At 41.0% G+C, this 21,943-nt stretch overlaps 1 long non-coding RNA gene across 1 annotated transcript; it reads right to left on the bottom strand.

The window, feature by feature from the left end:
• Window positions 1–4,771: 4,771 nt before the first annotated feature.
• On the bottom strand, window positions 4,772–16,256 carry LOC121556456. The gene is made up of 3 exons (XR_005998165.2): window positions 16,227–16,256; window positions 15,470–15,586; window positions 4,772–4,792 (listed from the first exon to the last, which is right to left on the bottom strand). It is a non-coding gene; the product is annotated as an uncharacterized LOC121556456 (long non-coding RNA).
• Window positions 16,257–21,943: the final 5,687 nt, after the last annotated feature.

The following is a 21,943-nucleotide window of genomic DNA, read 5'->3' as shown; positions in this document are numbered from 1 at the left end:
GTTGCAAAATGCGAGATCCCACTGATTTCACCGTGGTTCCGATGCTTTCTTCGATTAAGCTGCTTTCAAACACCGACCACTACGGGATATCATACTTATACATTTAGTTAGGATTTTGTACAAGTAATTTCACCTGACTGGTGTCTTAGCAGGTAGAGTAGGGAACTATGGAACATTCCAGGATGTTCGGGTATGAGTTCGAATCCCGTTGAAGAGACACTATTTAGAAAATAGTTTTGCGAAACCACACTTTCTGCACTGTTCAAATCATTTGTTTTATTTAGTATAGTATAAGCTTCTCTCTTAAGCATCCTCAATAATGCCATAGATTCCATTTTTGAAAAATAGTCAACTTGAAGGCAGAGAAATAAGCATGTGTCACGCCCTGACTCTGGGGACTCGTATTTGTTGAGTCAGGGTGTGTATTTTCTGTGTAGTATTTTCTATGTTGCATTTTCTATGTTTAGATCTAGAATGTGTAGATCTATGTTGGCCGGTGTGGTTCCCAATCAATTGCCCTATGTTGCTCTGCATAAGAGCGTCTGCTAAAATGTTAAATATAACACCTATGGAATTTTAACAATATAGTATATGGCTAACCAGAATACAAAAAAAACCTGTAATGTACAATTTAGATGGATAACTCCTTCCTTCTGTCACTACAGATTTAGATGGAGAACTCCTTCCTTCTGTCACTACAGATTTAGATGGAGAACTCCTTCCTTCTGTCACTACAGATTTAGATGGATAACTCCTTCCTTCTGTCACTACAGATTTAGATGGAGAACTCCTTCCTTCTGTCACTACAGATTTAGATGGAAAACTCCTTCCTTCTGTCACTACAGATTTAGATGGAGAACTCCTTCCTTCTGTCACTACAGATTTAGATGGAGAACTCCTTCCTTCTGTCACTACAGATTTAGATGGATAACTCCTTCCTTCTGTCACTACAGATTTAGATGGATAACTCCTTCCTTCTGTCACTACAGATTTAGATGGATAACTCCTTCCTTCTGTCACTACAGATTTAGATGGAGAACTCCTTCCTTCTGTCACTACAGATTTAGATGGAGAACTCCTTCCTTCTGTCACTACAGATTTAGATGGAGAACTCCTTCCTTCTGTCACTACAGATTTAGATGGAGAACTCCTTCCTTCTGTCACTACAGATTTAGATGGAGAACTCCTTCCTTCTGTCACTACAGATTTAGATGGAGAACTCCTTCCTTCTGTCACTACAGATTTAGATGGATAACTCCTTCCTTCTGTCACTACAGATTTAGATGGAGAACTCCTTCCTTCTGTCACTACAGATTTAGATGGAGAACTCCTTCCTTCTGTCACTACAGATTTAGATGGAGAACTCCTTCCTTCTGTCACTACAGATTTAGATGGAGAACTCCTTCCTTCTGTCACTACAGATTTAGATGGAGAACTCCTTCCTTCTGTCACTACAGATTTAGATGGAGAACTCCTTCCTTCTGTCACTACAGATTTAGATGGAGAACTCCTTCCTTCTGTCACTACAGATTTAGATGGATAACTCCTTCCTTCTGTCACTACAGATTTAGATGGATAACTCCTTCCTTCTGTCACTACAGATTTAGATGGATAACTCCTTCCTTCTGTCACTACAGATTTAGATGGTGAACTCCTTCCTTCTGTCACTACATATTTAGATGGAGAACTCCTTCCTTCTGTCACTACAGATTTAGATGGAGAACTCCTTCCTTCTGTCACTACAGATTTAGATGGATAACTCCTTCCTTCTGTCACTACAGATTTAGATGGAGAACTCCTTCCTTCTGTCACTACAGATTTAGATGGAGAACTCCTTCCTTCTGTCACTACAGATTTAGATGGAGAACTCCTTCCTTCTGTCACTACAGATTTAGATTGATAACTCCTTCCTTCTGTCACTACAGATTTAGATGGATAACTCCTTCCTTCTGTCACTACAGATTTAGATGGAGAACTCCTTCCTTCTGTCACTACAGATTTAGATGGAGAACTCCTTCCTTCTGTCACTACAGATTTAGATGGATAACTCCTTCCTTCTGTCACTACAGATTTGGGTAAAACAGCTTTTCATTTCTTTGCACCTCACTTATGGAACAATCTTCAAAATACCGTACAGTTTGATGCATGGGTGACTTTCGGTCAATTCAGTGTCACACCCTGGCTCTGGGACTCTATATGTTGAGCCAGGGTGTGTTCATTCTGTTGTGTTTATTTCTATGTTGGGAGTTCTGTTGTGTTTATTTCTAGGTTGGTTAGAGTGACTCCCAATCAGAGGCAACGAGTGTCAGCTGTCGTTGGTTGTCTCTGATTGGGAGCCATATTTAAACTGTCTGTTTTCCCTTTGTGTTTGTGGGTTCTTGTTCCGTGTTGGTCATTGTTACCGTGGACTTCACGAGTCGTTTCTTGTTTTGTTTATTGTGGTCTATTATCATTCATCACGCTGCGCCTTGGTCTATTCAATACGATTGAGCGTGACATTCAGATTGTTAGTAGAGGACCTCTTCACTGAGGAATGTGGTTGTTTTTTATCATGGTGTTTTTTTATCATGGGGTTTTTTTATCATGGGGTTTTTTTATCATGGGGTTTTTTATCATGGGTTTTTTTATCATGGGGTTTTTTATCATGGGGTTTTTTATCATGGGGTTTTTTGTATTTTTCTTTTTGTGTTTCCTCCTGCCTTGATTGTAGCATCTGTCTCTCTAACTTGTATTGTGTGATTGCTGTAATTCATTTTATTGTGTAATTGCTGTAATTACTTTTGTGTAATTGCTGTATTTCCTTGTATTGTGTAATTGCTGTAATTACTTTTGTGTAATTGCTGTAATTACTTGTAGTGTAATTGCTGTAATTACTTTTATTGTGTAATTGCTGTATTTCCTTGTATTGTGTAATTGCTGTAATTACTTTTATTGTGTAATTGCTGTAATTACTTTTATTGTGTTCTTGCTTGGTCTTGTCATGCAGGTCTCCATTTAAACAGACCTTGGTCTCAATCAGACTACCTTGCCTTAAATAAAGGTTAAAGGTGCAATATGTAACTTTTTGGGTGACCCGACCAAATTCCTATAGAAATGTAAGATCTGGCATTCAAAGCAAGTCTAGGAAGCGGTAGATCTGTTCTATGTGCGCTATTTCTTTGCTTCCCGGTCTTAAGTTTCGGTTTTGCGTCTTTTAATTTCGGTTTTGTACACCAGTTGAAAATACAATATTTTTGTTTATGGAAAATATATTTCATATCGGTTTTGATGATACAATGATTCTCTACACTATACTTGCTTGTTTTGTCACATAAACTGAAATAACGTGAACAATTAGAATTTTAGCAACCAGCAACTGGCAGAGCGATTTTTGCAAAACATATGATGTTTTGATTTAGTATCAAGGCGATTGGATTTGTCTCGTTTCCACAAGAGCAACTGTATCTGTGTTATATCAATAAAATAATATGTATCTGTAACAACAAGGGCCATGACTGATATCTTGGTTGGCAATACTCGCTACAGCAGAAATGGTCAGATATGAACACAAACCAGCTTATTGAGATTGAACTCAATTGATTTTGCAGGGCAAGACGTTTGGGGGGGAATAAATAAACCACTATGAAACAACATGTTAAAATATACACTGATTGGACAAAACACACAAAGCCCCCTCCTGCTTTACAGTTTATACTCAGATACACAAAATACATATTTGTTCTCCACTTCAATAGTAATATAAAAAATTCTACCAGTAACTTACCTAGGGTCAAAGGTCACTGGTCCATCACTAAAATGTATAGGACGATCCATAGAGACGTCACTCTTCATGGACAGATGACTGGGTACTGGAGAGACTGATCTCTGAATTTGGTTGGAGATTCTGGAAAACATAATAAATCCCCATGAAACTATATTTCAATAGATAAAATACATTACATGAAGCAATAAAATATATGCCATTACATAAAGCAACAAACATACACTGAGTATACAAAACATTAAGAACACCTTCCTAATATTGAGTTGCACCTCCCCTCTCTTTTGCCCTCAGAACAGCCTCAACTCGTCGGGGCATGGACTCTACAAGGTGTCGAAAGCGTCCCAAAGGGATGCTGGCCCATGTTGACTCCAATGCGTCCCAGAGTTGTGTCAAAATGGCTGGATGTCCTTTGGGTAGTGGACCATTCTTGATACACACAGGAAACTTTTGAGCGTGAACAACCCAGCAGCCTTGCAGTTCTTGACAAAAACCTGTGTGCCTGGTACCTACTACCATACCCCGTTCAAAGACACTTAAATATTATGTCTTGCCTATTCACCCTCTGAATGGCACATTTACACAATCCATGTCTCAATTGTCTCAAGGCTTAAAAATCATTCATTAACCTCTCTCCTCCACTTCATCTACACTGATTGAAGTTGATTTAAAAACTTACATAAATACGAGATCATATCTTTCACCTGGATTCACCTCATCAATCTATGTCACGGAAAAAGCAGGTGTTCATAATGTTTTGTACACTCAGAATATTAAAATATATTACATAAACAAATAATTATAAGCAGATGCTTTACAGTATATACTCAGATACACAAAATACATCTGGTTTCAGATCTAGAAGATTATCCTCTTCAATAGTAATATCATCAATTCTGACCAGTAATTTACCTAGGGTCAAAGGTCACTGGTCCATCACTAAAATGTATAGGACGATCCATAGAGACGTCACTCTTCATGGACAGATGACTGGGTACTGGAGAGACCGATCTCCGAATTTGGTTGGAGATTCTGGAAAACATAATAAATCCCCATGAAACTACATTGTAAAATATATCAAAACTATATTTCAATAGATAAAATACATTACATGAAGCAATAAAATATATGCCATTACATAAAGCAAAAAACATACACTGAGTATACAAAACATTAAGAACACCTTCCTAATATTGAGTTGCACCTCCCCTCTCTTTTGCCCTCAGAACAGCCTCAACTCGTCGGGGCATGGACTCTACAAGGTGTCGAAAGCGTCCCACAGGGATGCTGGCCCATGTTGACTCCAATGCGTCCCACAGTTGTGTCAAAATGGCTGGATGTCCTTTGGGTAGTGGACCATTCTTGATACACACAGGAAACTTTTGAGCGTGAACAACCCAGCAGCGTTGCAGTTCTTGACAAAAACCTGTGTGCCTGGTACCTACTACCATACCCCGTTCAAAGGCACTTAAATATTTTGTCTTGCCCATTCACCCTCTGAATGGCACACATACACAATCCATGTCTCAATTGTCTCAAGGCTTAAAAATCCTTCATTAACCTGTCTCCTCCCCTTCATCTACACTGATTGGAGTTGATTTAACAAGTGACATCAATAAGAGATCATATCTTTCACCTGGATTCACCTGTCAATCTATGTCATTGAAAAAGCAGGTGTTCATAATGTTTTGTACACTCAGTGTATATAAAGCATTAAAATATATGCCATTACATAAAGCATTCAATTATGTGACATTACACAAAGCATTTAAATATATGCCATTACATAAAGCAACAAACAAACAGTGTAAAAAACATGAAGAACACCCTCCTAATATTGAGTTGCAACCCCCCCCTACCAGTCTCCTCCCCTGCATCTACACTGACTGAAGTGGATTTAACAAGTGGAACTTACTTGTAACATCATCACATTGTAACATGGTCACATTGGCCTACTGATTCACTTCCTCATCTCAGTTCCACTTTAATCCTTAAGAGTCTATTCATGCACATACTTTATAATATGTCCATATATAGTTATAATCTGTTCTAGGAACATCTACCCAAAATATTACACCTTCTTTATTACTTCACCAAACAGACACTACATGATCAAAAGTATGTGGACACCTGCTGGTCCAACATCTCATTACACCTGCTGGTCCAACATCTCATTACTCCTGCTGGTCCAACATCTCATTACACCTGCTGGTCCAACATCTCATTACACCTGCTGGTCCAACATCTCATTACACCTGCTGGTCCAACATCTCATTACACCTGCTGGTCCAACATCTCATTACACCTGCTGGTCCAACATCTCATTACACCTGCTGGTCCAACATCTCATTACACCTGCTGGTCCAACATCTCATTACACCTGCTGGCAAACATCTCATTACACCTGCTGGGCTAACATCTCATTACACCTGCTGGTCCAACATCTCATTACACCTGCTGGTCCAACATCTCATTACACCTGCTGGTCCAACATCTCATTACACCTGCAGGTCCAACATCTCATTACACCTGCTGGTCCAACATCTCATTACATCTACTGGTCCAACATCTCATTACACCTGCTGGTCCAACATCTCATTACACCTGCTGGTCCAACATCTCATTACACCTGCTGGTCCAACATCTCATTACACCTGCTGGTCCAACATCTCATTACACCTGCTGCTCCAACATCTCATTACACCTGCTGGTCCAACATCTCATTACACCTGCTGGTCCAACATCTCATTACACCTGCTGGTCCAACATCTCATTACACCTGCTGGTGCAACATCTCATTCCAAAATCATGGCCATTAATATGGAGTTGGTTCCCCCTTTGCTGCTATACCAGCCTCCACTCTTCTGGGAAGGCTTTCCACTAGATGTTGGAACATTGCTGCCGGGACTTGCTTCCATTCAGCAACAAGAGAATTAGTGAGGTCGGGCACTCATGTTGGGCGATTAGGCCTGGCTCGCAGTAGGCATTCCAAAGGTGTTCGATGGGGTTGAGGTCAGGGCTCTGTGCAGGCCAGTCAAGTTCTTCCAGTTCAAACCATTTCTGTATGGACCTTGCTTTGTGCACAGAATCGTCTAGAATGTCATTGTATGCGGTAGCGTTAAGATTTCCCTTCACTGGAACTAAGGGGCCTAGCCCGAACCACGAAAAACAGCCCCAGACCATTATTCCTCCTCCACCAAACTTTACAGTTGGCACTATGCATTAGGGCAGGTAGCGTTCTCCTGGCATCCGCCAAACCCAGATTTGTCCGTCGGACTGCCAGATGGTGAAACGTGATTCATCACTCCAGAGATCGTGTTTCCACTAATCCAGAGTCCAATGGCGGCGAGCTTGTTGGAAATGTTGCATCCTATGACCGTGCCACGTTGAAAGTCACTGAGCTCTTCAGTAAAGCCATTCTACTGCTAATGTTTGTCTATGGAGATTGCATGGCTGTGTGCTCGATTTTATACACCTGTCAGCAACTGGTGCGACTGAAATATCAGAATCCACTAATTTGATGGGGTGTCCACATACTTTTGTATATATAGTGTATGTGTAAAAATAAATACATATATACAGTACCAGTCAAAGGTTTGGACACAGCCACTCATTTAAGGGTTTTTCTTAATTTTTACTATTTTCTACATTGTAGAATAATAGTGAAGACATCAAAACTATGAAATAACACACATGGAATCATGTAGCAACCAAAAAAGTGTTAAACAAATCAAAAAATATTTTATATTTGAGATTCTTCAAAGTAGTCACCCTTTGCCTTGATGACAGCTTTGCACACTCTTGAGCAATTTCCAAACGCCTGAAGGTACCACGTTCATCTGTACAAACAATAGTACGCAAGTATAAACACCATGGGACCACGCAGCTGTCATACCGCTCAGGAAGGAGACACGTTCTGTCTCCTAGAGATGAACGTACTTTGGTGCTTAAAGTGAAAATCAATCCCAGAACAACAGCAAAGGACCTTGTGAAGATGCTGGAGGAAACACGTACAAAAGTATCTATATCCACAGTAAAACGAGTCCTATATCGACATAACCTGAAAGGCCGCTCAGCAAGGAAGAAGCCACTGCTCCAAAACCGCCATAAAAAAGCCAGACTACGGTTTGCAACTGCACATGGGGACAAAGATCATACTTTTTGGAGAAATGTCCTCTGGTCTGATGAAACAAAAATAGAACTGTTTGGCCATAATGACCATCGTTATGTTTGGAGGAAAAAGGGGGTTGCTTGCAAGCCAAAGAACATCCCAACCGTGAAGCACGGGGGTGGCAGCATTATGCTGTTGGGGTGCTTTGCTGCAGGCGGGACTGGTGCACTTCACAAAATAGATGGCATCATGAGGAATGAAAATTATGTGGATATATTGAAGCAACATCTCAAGACATCAGTCAGGAAGTTAAAGCTTGGTCACAAATGGGTCTTCCAAATGGACAATGACCCCAAGCATACTTCCAAAGTTGTGGTAAAATGGCTTAAGGACAACAAAGTCAAGGTATTGGAGTGGCCATCACAAAGCCCTGACCTCAATCCTATAGAAAATTTGAGGGCAGAACTGAAAAAGCGTGTGCGAGCAAGGAGGCCTACAAACCTGACTCAGTTACACCAGCTCTGTCAGGAGGAATGGGCCAACATTCCACCAACTTACTGTGGGAAGCTTGTGGAAGGCTACCCTAAACGTTTGACCCAAGTTAAACAATTTATAGGCAACGCTACCAAATACTAATTGAGTGTATGTAAACTTCCGACTTCAACTGTAGATTGTAATATGTATTTTTCTGGCTTGTCTTCCCCAGTGATTTGACCCACGCACTCCTACTGCTTATTATGTGACTTGTTAAGCGCATTTCTACTCCTGAAACTTTTCAGGCTTGCCATAACAAAGGGGTTGAATATTTACTGATTCAAGACATTTCAGCTTTTCATTTTTAATTACATTTGTAAAGACTTCGTAAAACATATTTCCATTTTGACATTATGGGGTATTGTGTGTAGGCCAGTGACCAAATAAATCTGAATTTTATGCATTATAAATTCAGGCTTTAACATAACAAAATGTGGAAAAGTCAAGGGGTGTGAATACTTTCTGAAGGCACTTTATATACCTAAAATCCGGCAAATTGAGAGCTCTCCACTAAAGTTTTACAAACAATAAAAACCTTGGGGCGCCCGAAAATATTATTAAAAAGTTTGGTCCTTGGACACAGAGGGGTTAAACACTAAAGTTACCGTTCATCTAGTGAAGAGGAGAACCGGACAGAGGGATGGTAGGAAGCCAGCATCCGTCAACGAGAGAGGGAGAAGCCCCCCACGGTATTTAACAGGTGGAAGAAACAACAAGGGAGCTCCATCGGTCCACAAGAAATGCAGGCAGCCGGTGCTGATGTAGTGGTAGCTAGGATAACTAGGATGCTGCTGGTAGAGTAGCTAGCTTAGCTAGCTGTACCGACTAGCTTGGCTAGCTAGCAGGTCGTTCGTCTGTCCCTCGAGGATGATGACGAATCCGGTGAACCACACAATTAAACAAGAATAGCGAGTGAAAAGGATCTGGCTACACTCATACTGTCACTGACCATTACGCAAAAAGCAAATTGAACAATAAACTTCGGTGTCTCAACACTGTAACGAACTCCGTCGTTATTTCCCAACATCACCTCAGACCACTCTGCGCGTAACTGGACAATATGCTTGGCGCCAAACCGTACGTGGACGCGGACAGTTCTGTACGGGGACGCGGACAGTTCCAGAACGCGGACATGAGCAGAGCCACACAATAAACTAAACCAGGTCTTTACAGTGGGTTACATTAGTAATATTCTTTTTTAATTATTATGTAAAACAACATTTCGTTGTTTTTTAAAACAATATTTTGAGATCTGGGCCCATATCCACAAAGCGTCTCAGAGTAGAAAATTGGTCCTCTCTCTCCCCAGACAGACTCATTTTAGACCACTAACCCCTAAACAGAGATACAGCATGTTGGCAGGGCCCCCCTCCTCTCTCTCCCCAGACAGACTCATTTTAGACCACTAACCCCTAAACAGAGATACAGCATGTTGGCAGGGCCCCCCTCCTCTCTCTCCCCAGAGAGACTCATTTTAGACCACTAACCCCTAAACAGAGATACAGCATGTTGGCAGGGCCCCCCTCCTCTCTCTCCCCAGAGAGACTCATTTTAGAGGCAGGGCCCCCCTCCTCTCTCTCCCCAGAGAGACTCATTTTAGAGGCAGGGGCCCCCCTCTCTCTCCCCAGAGAGACTCATTTTAGAGGCAGGGCCCCCTCCTCCTCTCTCCCCAGACAGACTCATTTTAGACCACTAACCCCTAAACAGAGATACAGCATGTTGGTTGTGGTTAACACACAGTGACAATTAATTCTTGAATCTGCCGCACTCTCAGAGAAATAAGTAGTACTGCTAGGTTTTACACAGTCAAATGTAACAAATAACTACATTTTTAATAAAGAACTGTACAAATGATACACTTGTGACATCAATATTTAAATATATTTAAAAAATAATAATAAATACAGTAATATGAGATCTGTATGTAAAACATTTACATTTAATTTTTTTGTCATTTAACATTTAGCAGATGTTTTTTATTCAGGGTCCGGATTCCCAAAAGCATTTTAAGGCCAAGTTCATCATTAGAATCTTCGTAGGAGCATTGTTAAATCTGAGCTGTTTCAAAAAAACATTGTTATTAACGTTGCACATGAAAACGCTCATATTCTAACACCTGCCTCAGACCACTCGTAGAACAGCTGAGTGAGTCATTAGATGCTTTTTTGCCCTCCCGCGTCACTTTATACACAGAAGATTTCCGCTAAACATAGAATCACATGGTTTATCCGTCTCTTTTTGACCGCCGATAAATTCAGAACAAAGTTGACTACAAATACAAGTTGCCAATGTCTTTGCAATTGATTCAAATGAAAACCGAGATGACTACATTGAAATATAAATATGGCGTAGCAATGCAGTCGTGTTATCTTGTGTGTCCTTGTAAATAGCCTTTTTTTCTGTATTTTACGTATATATTTCCCTATCACACTTTTCATCCTTCTACTAAATATACTTTCCTGCCACCCGCCTCACTCAATGTGGAAAGGATTCTATTATTTACTCACCTTTATCTAGAATCCCCAGTTGAAACTAGCTAGCCAGCTAACTAGCTACTTGCTATTAGCCACCGTTAGCGGTTAGCGGTTTTCACCCAGAACATCAGATTTTCTGCCGGAATAACTGAATCACTGGACCTTAACACCGGATCGCAACCAGCTAGCCGCAAACGAATGGATGTCAAATGGATGTTGCTGTAGGCTAATCACCACTGCCCCAGAAGCAAGCACCAGTTAGCCTCGAGCAGGCCCATATCCCAGCTATCTACCTCTCTGTCTACCGAACGGGAGTAGCCAGCTAACCAGCTAACTAGCTACTTGCTATTAGCCACCGTTAGCCTATTTTTATTTTTTTCATCATTGTCGGTGGACTGAATTACCTACCAGCCAGCTCCAGCCTGGACTATTATCGGCCAGTCTTCACTGTCTGCACAGCGCGTTATCGACCCAGAATCTGATTTTCTGCCGGAATCACTGAATCACTGGACAATCGCAACTAGCTAGCTGCAACTAAATGAACGTTGTTGTTGGCTAATCAGCCTTGAGCTAGCCTTGAGTTAGGCACATCTTCCGGCTATCTACCTTTCTGTCAACCGGACGGGACCTCCTAGAGTCGACACGGAGCCCCGCCGATCCATCACGACTGGTCTGCCGACGTAATCGTCTGTTGTTTCAACAGGCTTCCCGTTGCTACGACCACGGAGATCCATCTGCTAGCCCCGGCCGCTAGCACACGCAATCAACAGCCTTCTTCTTCCTGCTCGCCTGTGCTGTGGCACAAATTCGAACTGCTCTCGGACTCACATATTGCTGTTCACTGGACCTTATGATCACTCAGCTGCACAGCTGATGCCTGCTGGACTGTTCCTTTACACCTTACATTGTCCTGTTTATCTGTTTAGCCTCAGCACAAACTTTATCGCCATTACCAGTTGTTGTCTTAGCTCTCTCTAATAACACCTGTGATTGCTTTATGCCTCTCTCCTATGTCAATATGCCTTGCCTATTGCTGTTCCAGTTAGTTCTTATTATACAATTTCACTGTAGAACCCCAAGTCCCTCTCAAACTGCCTCAAATAGTTCCTTTGTTCCAACCCCATACACGCCGAGACCGGCTCAATCGGTGCCTCCAGTGATGCTATCTCTTTCATTGTTACCCAACGCTTAGGTTTACCTCCACTGTACTCATATCCTTCCATATCCTTGTCTGTACATAATGCCCTGAATCTATTCTACAACGCCCAAAAATCTGCCCCCCTTTATTCTCGGTCCCAACGCACTAGAAGACCAGTTCTTAAAGCCTTTAGCTGTATCCTTATTATATTCCTCCTCTGTTCCTCTGGTGATGTAGAGGCTAACCCATGCCCTGCAGCCCACAGTATCACTCCTACTCCCCAGGAGCTATCATTTGTTGACTTCTGTAACCGTAAAAGCCTTGGTTTGTGCACGTTAATATCAGAAGCCTCCTTCCTAAGTTTGAGTTATTCACTGCGTTAGCACACTCCGCCAACCCTGATGTTCTAGCAGTGTCAGAATACTGGTTTAGGAAGGCCACCAAAAATTCTGAAATGTCCATCCCCAACTACAACATTTTCCGTCTAGATAGAACTGCCAGAGGGGTTGGTTGCAATCTACTGTAGAGATACCCTGCAGAGCTCAATCATACTATCCAGGTCTGTGCCCAAACAGTTTGAGCTTCTACTTCTAAAAATCCACCTTTCCAGAAATAAGTCTCTCACTGTTGCCGCTTGCTACAGACCCCCCTCAGCCCCCAGCTGTGCCCTGGACACCATATGTGAATTGATTGCCCCCATTTATCCTCAGAGTTCGTACTGCTTGGTGACCTAAACTGGGATATGCTTAACATCCTACAATCCAAACTAGATGCCCTCAATCTCACACAAATTATCAACGAACCTACCAGGTACAACCCTAAATCCGTAAACATGGGCACCCTCATAGATATCATCCTGACTAACTTACCCTCTAAATACACCTCCGCTGTCTTCAACCAGGATCTCAGCGATCACTGCCTTATTGCCTGCGTCCGTAACGGGTCCGCGGTCAAACGACCACCCCATCATCACTGTCAAACGCTCCCTAAAACACTTTAGCGAGCAGGCCTTCCTAATTGACCTGGCCCAGGTATGCTGGATGGATATCGATCTCATTCCGTCAGTAGAGGATGCCTGGTTGTTCTTTAAAAGTAATTTCCTCTCAATCTTAAATAAACATGCTCCATTCAAAAAATACAGAACTAAGAACAGATATAGCCCCTGGTTCTCCTCAGACTTGACTGCCCTTGACCAGCACAAAAACATCCTGTGGCGTACTGCATTAGCATCAAATAGCCCCTGCGATATGCAACTTTTCAGGGAAGTTAGGAACCAATATAAACAAGCAGTTAGGAAAGCAAAGGCTAGCTTTTTTCAAACAGAAATTTGCATCCTGTAGCACTAACTCCAAAATGTTTTGGGACACTGTAAAGTCCATGGAAAATAAGAGCACCTCCTCCCAGCTGCCCACTGCACTGAGGCTAGGAAACACTATCACCACCGATAAATCTACAATAATCGAGAATTTCAACAAGCATTTTGCTACGGCTGGCCATGCTTTCCACCTGGCTACCACTACCCCGGCCACCAGCTCTGCACCCTCCGCTGCAACTTGCCCATGCCCCCCCCGCTTCTCCTTCACACAAATTCAGACAGCTGATGTTCTGAAAGAGCTGCAAAATCTGGACCCCTACAAATCATCTGGGCTAGACAATCTGGACCCTTTCTTTCTAAAAATAGCCGCCGAAATTGTCGCAACCCCTATTACTAGCCTGTTCAACCTCTCTTTCGTTACGTCTGAGATCCCCAGAGATTGGAAAGCTGCCGCAGTCATCCCCCTCTTCAAAGGGGGTGACACTCTAGATCCAAATTGTTACAGACCTATATCCATCCTGCCCTGCCTTTCGAACGTTTTTGAAAGCCAAGTTAACAAACAGATAACCGACCATTTCGAATCTCACCGTACCTTCTCCGCTATGCAATCCAGTTTCCGAGCTGGTCATGGGTGCACCTTAGCCACGCTCAAGGTCCTAAACGATATTATAACCGCGATCGATAATAGACAGTACTGTGCAGCCATCTTCATTGACCTGGCCAAGGCTTTCGACTCTGTCAACCACCGCATTCTTATTGGCAGACTAAATAGCCTTGGTTTCTCAAATGACTGCCTCGCCTGGTTCACAAACTACTTCTCAGATAGAGTTCAATGTGTCAAATCGGAGGGCCTGTTGTCTGGACCTATGGCAGTCTCTATGGGGGTGCCACAGGGTTCAATTCTTGGGCAGACTCTTTTCTCAGTGTATATCAATGATGTCACTCTTGCTGCTGGTGACTCTCAGATCCACCTCTACGCAGACGACACCATTTTGTATACATCTGGCCCTTCATTGGACACTGTCTTAACAAACCTCCAAACGAGCTTCAATGCCATTCAACATTCCTTCAGTAGCCTCCAACTGCTCTTAAACACTAGTAAAACTAAATGCATGCTCTTCAACCGAACGCTGCTGGCACCCGCCCACCCGACTAGAATCACTACTCTCGACGGGTCTGACCTAGAGTATGTGGACAACTACAAATACCTAGGTGTCTGGTTAGACTGTAAACTCTCCTTCCAGAATCACATTAAGCATCTCCAATCCAAAGTTAAATCTAGAATCGGCATCCTATTTCACAACAAAACCTCCTTCACTCATGCTGCCAAACATGCCCTCGTAAAACTGACTATCCTACCGATCCTTGACTTACATTTAAAATTTTTACATTTTAGTCATGAAGCTGGAGACTCTTATCTCCCTCACTAACTTTAAGCATCAGTTGTCAGAGCAGCTTACCGATCACTGCACCTGTACACAGCCCATCTGAAATTAGCCCACCCAACTACCTCATCCCCATATTGTTAATTATTTTGCTAATTTGCACCCCAGTATCTCTATTTGCACATCATCTTCTGCACATCTATCACTCCAGTGTTAATACTAAATTGTAATTATTTTGCACTATGGCCTATTTATTGCCTTACCTCCATAACTTACTACATTTGCACACACTGTATATAGATTTTCTATTGTGTTATTGACTGTACGTTTTGTTTACCCCATATGTAACTCTGTGTTGTTGTTTTTATCGCACTGCTTTGCTTTATCTTGGCCAGGTCGCAGTTGTAAATGAGAACTTGTTCTCAACTGGCTTACCTGGTTAAATAAAGGTGAAATCAAATAAAATAAAAATTGTGCAGGGGTACCAGGTAGTTGAGGTAATATGTAGGTAGGGGTAAAAGTGACTAGGCAATCAGGATAGAGATTACATCTCCTTATCCAGGGAGTGCACACACACTCACACAAAGCGAATGTTGTGTGTGTTTAATATTGTTTCAGGACTATGAAAATGGAAAAAAGGATTAGCCTATGGATTATGAAAACAACCAAAATAAATGGTGAAATGGGAGACGAGAAATGATTAGAGACAGTGTTGTTTAACTCACTGACTATGAACCATGAGTTCTTCTTACCTTTGTTCAGTAGAAAAGTCTACCTCTCTGAAGAATATAGGAAGACCCATAGACTTGTCACTCCTCATGGACACACAGCTGGGTACAGGGGAGGCTGGTCTCTCCTGCTTGATTGGGCTTCAACACAACAGAGACAAACATTACGTCTCTCATCTACTCTGAGCTCAGATGGGGGAACATAAGAAGAGTTTCATTCCAAAACGCTATATATCCATTTTCAGAAATGTTGGTAAATTAGCTTTTATTGTTTAAAGAAATTATTAAACCACTACAAGGCTTTATAAAGGCTTCTAAAGTGGGTAATTTCCACTTCAAGTTTCGGACTTGATTTGCCCTAATGAAAAATGGATCAGCCCTTACAAAAAATGCCCCTTAATTATAATCCCCATAAAAATGCACATTTGCTGTTGCTGCAGGATTATGTTCCTGCTGTGAGAAACTGGATCAAATTAAGATATGGCATCTGTAAATGCATTCATAGCTAGGTAGCTAGGTGAGACAACCACGTATCACAGTCAAACATACAGGATACGAACATTACATTCCAGCTAAACCATGGATATAAAGCGTTTTGGAAAAAAAAAACATTTTCATACACATCTAAAATCTAGAACAGTTATATTGAAGGTACCCATTAGTAATCATTTCTGAAGGTACCCATTAGTAATCATTTCTGATGAAAAAACACAAATGTATTATTATTTTTTTGTATATAGCGCTTTGGAATAAAAATTCTTAAACAATATTGTCAGCTCACCTCTTAGTTTTGGTGTCATGTCCCTCAGAGAGACTCATTTTAGAGGCAGGGCCCCCCTCCTCTCTCTCCCCAGAGAGACTCATTTTAGAGGCAGGGCCCCCCTCCTCTCTCTCCCCAGACAGACTCATTTTAGAGGCAGGGCCCCCCTCCTCTCTCTCCCCAGAGAGACTCATTTTAGAGGCAGGGACCCCCTCCTCTCTCTCCCCAGAGAGACTCATTTTAGACCACTGACCCCTAAACAGAGATGCAGCATGTTGGTTGTGGTGAACACAGTGACAACTAATTATTGAATGTCCATTGTTCTCTTTTATTCATTATCTCTCAGAAATAAAACATTAAGTAACAGACACATCCAAACAGTCGGGTGATTTAATGCAATGACTTTTTCGAGCCCAATGACTCCACCAAACCCACCAGGCCTGAAAACTAGGCCAAAACATAGCCCCTGATAGGCCTACATCTTATTTCAGACAGCCTCCAGTAGCCTGGGCAAGATGTAGGCAAGATGTAAGCTGAATGATTTAGCAGCTTGCTTAGTTCAAATTGACAGATTCATTTATTTAACATGAATAGCAAGATGATGTTGAGGTAGGAAGTGCTTCTGTTGCCCAGTAGCCTGCTGGAATAGGCTACAATCAATGAATCAAATAATAATATGGATATGAACTGAATAGGTCCATGCTTGTCAACAACAGCCAGGTTATTTTGTTTACCTGTAGCCTAATCTGACTGTTACCTTCAATCTAATGCATTCTAACATCTGATCAGCAATTGAGATAGAACTGTGACCATGGTGACAATTTAACTTCCAATTGAATTAACTAAACACGGCCATTATTAATTGCATAATAACACAAGGCTACAACAACAATAAACTGAAGTTAAAGGCTATTTATTACATCTGTTTACCAGCTCCAGGTTGGCTACACAAGTGGCACAAAATGATTTGCAACGACTCCAGTCATTTCAACATATTTATAGTATAAAACAGTAGACTACAGTAGCCTAGACAGGCATAACAATGAATAGGCTACTTGATGGTCAACAGATCTATCATTCTCCACATTTAATGTCAGTTTCATTGTGGAGTTTTTCTCATAACAGAAGCACATGAGGAAGTTCCATAACTTTCATTTCAAATTTCCACTCGAGAGACCCAACAACTGAGCATGTGTAAAAACCTTCGCATGATATGGTTTTCCATAAGCAAAGTCGACATTAGAATGCAGTTTAAACCACCTCCGACAGAATGTATCTAACGTGCTCTAGAGTGCCTAAAGTAGTTTTCCTGTGGTTTGTCACCTTATTTCTTGATGCGCATCAGTTCTACAGCGTTAATATGTTTTATGGAAAAAGGGTTGTAAAAAAGGTGTCTCCTTAATGACAATCTAAATAACATGTAGGCCTACTGATTAGTTTCCACTTTGAAAACTGCTGTCTGTCAGCAACTCAGCTCAAGTGGCAGTTCTACTAACTAGTAATATCGCATTCCAGGTATTCACTCACATACTCTGTCCTTTAAAATAGATGATTGTTCAGAAATACTTAGAAATACTCACTTTATTTTTTTGTTCTCTCCATATAGTGTTTTCTGCTCTGTCGTCTCAAAATGGATCCTGTACAAAAGAACAACTTTACTTTCTGTTTCAGCTCAACCGTCTCCACACCCTGATAATAAAGTGTTGTATTGGTATATTCCACTAGATGGCAGTAAACCCCTGCTGTAACTAGACTTTACAACAGGAAGTGTTCGGTTTCTTGGTCCTGGTGACTCCTGGGAAGTGTCCCAGAGGAGGAGTGCTGACCCAGGATCAGGTCCCCCTGTCCATGTAATCTTATTCATTATGATTGTTTTGTCTCATGTCTCTTTATATTCATATACCCTGGGGACTATGTAGCTGTATTGAAATCACCTTGTTGCATAACCTTCTTTGTTGCTCAGTGGTACTTCAATTGGCCGGACCATGCCCAATTCTTTCACACGGTAATGCTCCAGCATCCACTCAGAGCTTATGCATCTAATGCATTCCTCAAATACTGCAGAGTTGTTAAGCAAGTCCCATCTTCATCCACATGTATTTGCTTATTTGTAAGATGAAACCTGAGGGGATCACTGTAGTGTGTCATAAATGCATCAAAAATGGTTCTGAGGTCCTCAACAATGCTATTCTGTACCGTAGCTGGGATGCTGATTCCTGATTTTCAAAATTAAAAGACAGATATTGATTTTGAGACCTTCAATTAGCTGCTCAGTGTTGATCTCTGTGGCTTGAACATATTCAGCCTCTGGCAGACTCTCTACATCACTCATGTCATCTTCAATGGGATCAGTCCCAGTCTCAAATTCATCATGAGGGCAATTCTCATCTAACTTGGTGCTTAAAAGCTCTGTGGTTTTGGTAAATGTGTGACCGATAGGCGCTGAAACATCTATTTGTTTTCCCACACCCAATAAGTCCACAGGTAATTAGACAACGTGGTTCATGCTGGTGATAGAGGCCAATATGTGTGAGTCGTCTGGACACAGAGAAAGTATGCTCGTTGCAAAGTGGACAATTTAATAGAGTTGGCATTCTTCAGAAAGATTGTGAACCTTGGAATGATGGGATGGAATCATGGAGATCATTGGTACTCAGCCACTTGCAGACATCATCAAGGGACCAGTCTTCCACAGCCACACTCAAATAAAAGTTGACACATAGCGCAAAAAGTGAAATGTATTAGTGTTGAGGCTAAAACAAAACCTATCCCACTCTTTCCAGACAACCACCTTTCCTCCTAATTTGTATTTATGGTTGTTCCATAAAGAAGCAGAGCTTGTCAGGAAAGGTGAAGATGTCTGTCTCTTATTTATCTGACGCCATATTTCTTATTATGGGACATTATGGGATTCTGCAGTCCCACATTTAAGTGTAGACTCAGATAATATGATGCTCCAAATGGGGCATTAAGTTCTTCTTCCATGTCAACCCAAATTGGCCTATTAGAGTTCTCAATAAAGAGAGTCTATTTGGGCGGTTATAAAGGCTTCTTGCTATAATTACATGTTAGGGAGCTTTAATCCTCCCTTCTAAGTCTTTACCTGTAATCTAGCTTGGTTCATCCTGGCCCTTTTAATAGTCCAAATGAATCATTTTGTCTATGGTGTTAAAGGTGTAGGCAGGTATGGACAGTGGAAACATGCTGATGACGTAATTCCGTTTAGGAGCTTTAACCATCTTCATAACATGTGGCCTACCCCACAATGAGATTTATAGCTTGTCCCAGTTCTTCAACTGGAGTTGAATTTTGTTCAAAGACTGTATTGATTGATTGATTGACTGCAAATACATTCATTCACCATTCAGTTAGTGTTGGAAAAGATGAAGGAATGACATAAAACACACAATAATCAAACTGTATTGATTGATTGATTCACTGTAAATACATTCATTCACTATTCAGTTAGTATTGGATTGACAAAGGAGTAACACAGAACACACTATAATCACACTGTAAATACATCCAAAGACTTTATAGAGGCTAACCTGTTAGTAGATCCATAGTGAGCTTTAAACATGGTCTTGCTTTGGTCTGAAATACAGAGGACAGAACAATCCGCCCCAATACACCAACCTGAAAGACATCAATTAGACACAAACACAACATAAACAACATGAGTATTCAATATCAAATGCATCTAACTAATCTGATTTGTTTTATGTATTCTTCTTTTTGTCAAGTCGAACATAATCTACATTGGGTCATCTGTGTGTGTGTGTGTGTGTGTGTGTGTGTGTGTGTGTGTGTGTGGGTGTGTGTGGGTGTGTGTGTCTTACCTGTTCGTGGTGGTTGATACATTTCTCTATCAGAGCTCACAGCTCCCAAACTCTCCACCACTTAACTGGACAGGGGCAGGATAAGCCAGGTACTAAAGGGAGGAGGATGGAAGGAGATGGTGAGAAAGTATATCATGGGTTTAAATGACTACAATTTCTCAATATTGAGTCTAGCTAGCTAAAGTTAGCTAACGTTACAGTAACTTTAACTAGCTAGCTACTGTAGCTGACGTTAGCTAAAACGTACCAACATTTATACAACAATTACCAGCTAACATTACAGGCTATGTAGCTTGGCTAGCTAATGAAAAATCAAGAGTACATTACATGATATATTGTTTTTAAGTTATTTGATAGTAGTTTGATGAATTATTATCTTAGCTAGCGAATAGCTAAGGTTCACTCACACACTCACCTTTCACGTCAATCCGATGCAAGTCATCTCTTATTGGTCGCGTCTCTCCAACCATCCGCGCGCTTCCGCTTCCAGTTGTCTTTTGACCAACGGTCTCAATTTGAATTCTACGCTCGAGCGCCCTTTACTCACGAGGGCGCTGCTGGTTCCAAAACGAACCCCTCTTTTGAAAAGGCTTCTTCAAAGAACCCCTGAAGTCTTCAATGGTTCAACAACGAGCTGATGGCAGAGTATAGGCTTGGAAATTAATCTTAAGGTATATTTTTTAACCTTATATTATCCTAAAGGATCCTACAGGAAGCTTTTCTTTTAAGAGTGTAGTTCACTTTTACTCATTTATCTGCAAAACCATGCCTTCCGAGTTGTAAAGGGGTGGCCAGCCACATAATTAGTTTTAAAAGTCTACCATGACAACAACTATCCCATTGACTATATCCAGTAATAGTTTCTTATTGTTCTAGTTAAGATCTCACAACACAGTTACGCTACTACAATTAAGGCATAAGACATAAGTATATATCATTTGAAAATGCAGACAAAATTGGCTTGAACTTGTCGTGTAATAACAATTTTGAAAAACACTAAAAAGGCTATGTATTCTCCCAAGGTCAATACTTCAAAAAATTATGAATCATAAAATGTTTGTCCTCTGTAGTTGCGTGTCTTTCTTTTTTTGCTGAAATCCATACTTTTTCATTAAACGTTAATGAAATTCAACCACCGACTTTTTGCTCCTTTTTTTTGCAACTGTGTCATTTGAATATCCAATGACTTAGACCAAGGGCTCCAAATACTCGTTGTCCAATCAAATCACACAATCTACAGATGGGCTGTCAACCAATCAACATTTTGCAGATCATTACAGGCATCAGTAAACACAAAATTGGGCGCATAACTTTATTGACTTGGCACATTTTCTGTCCAGAGACACTGAGAAATAACAACCAGGAAAGATAAATCATAGAAAGATATGTTTATTTTACATATTACAATAATTGTATAGCCTAGGTTTCATTTACAAACAGACACATTCACTACATTTGTTCCATTATTCACTAAATTACTTATTATTTTCAGTAAACTCTTATTCTATAACATTTATTGTTTTAACATTCACACTGCTAGTTTTACACATTATATTTATATATATATATATACACACTACCGTCATTTATATAAATATAATATATAATTATCAATATATAACCATATAATAGATATATAGCATTTACTATATAGACACACACACACACACACACACACACACACACACACACACACACATACATACATACAGTATTGAGAGATAGGGAGAGACAGACAGTTGTGAGGACAATATGTCTGAGAATCAATATGTAGGTTGTAGTTTAGAATGAGTTAAAGGCAGAGGAGGGTACAATAGGACAAGTGTTTTGTCCCTGACCAGTCCTCCTACTGCCAGACCACCGTATCCTGTGTCTCCATCTAAAACCTCATTTCTGTGC

The sequence above is a fragment of the Coregonus clupeaformis genome, unplaced genomic scaffold, assembly GCF_020615455.1.
Source record: "Coregonus clupeaformis isolate EN_2021a unplaced genomic scaffold, ASM2061545v1 scaf0225, whole genome shotgun sequence".
Taxonomy (NCBI): domain Eukaryota; kingdom Metazoa; phylum Chordata; class Actinopteri; order Salmoniformes; family Salmonidae; genus Coregonus; species Coregonus clupeaformis.
This window is presented reverse-complemented; position numbering and strand designations above follow the sequence as displayed.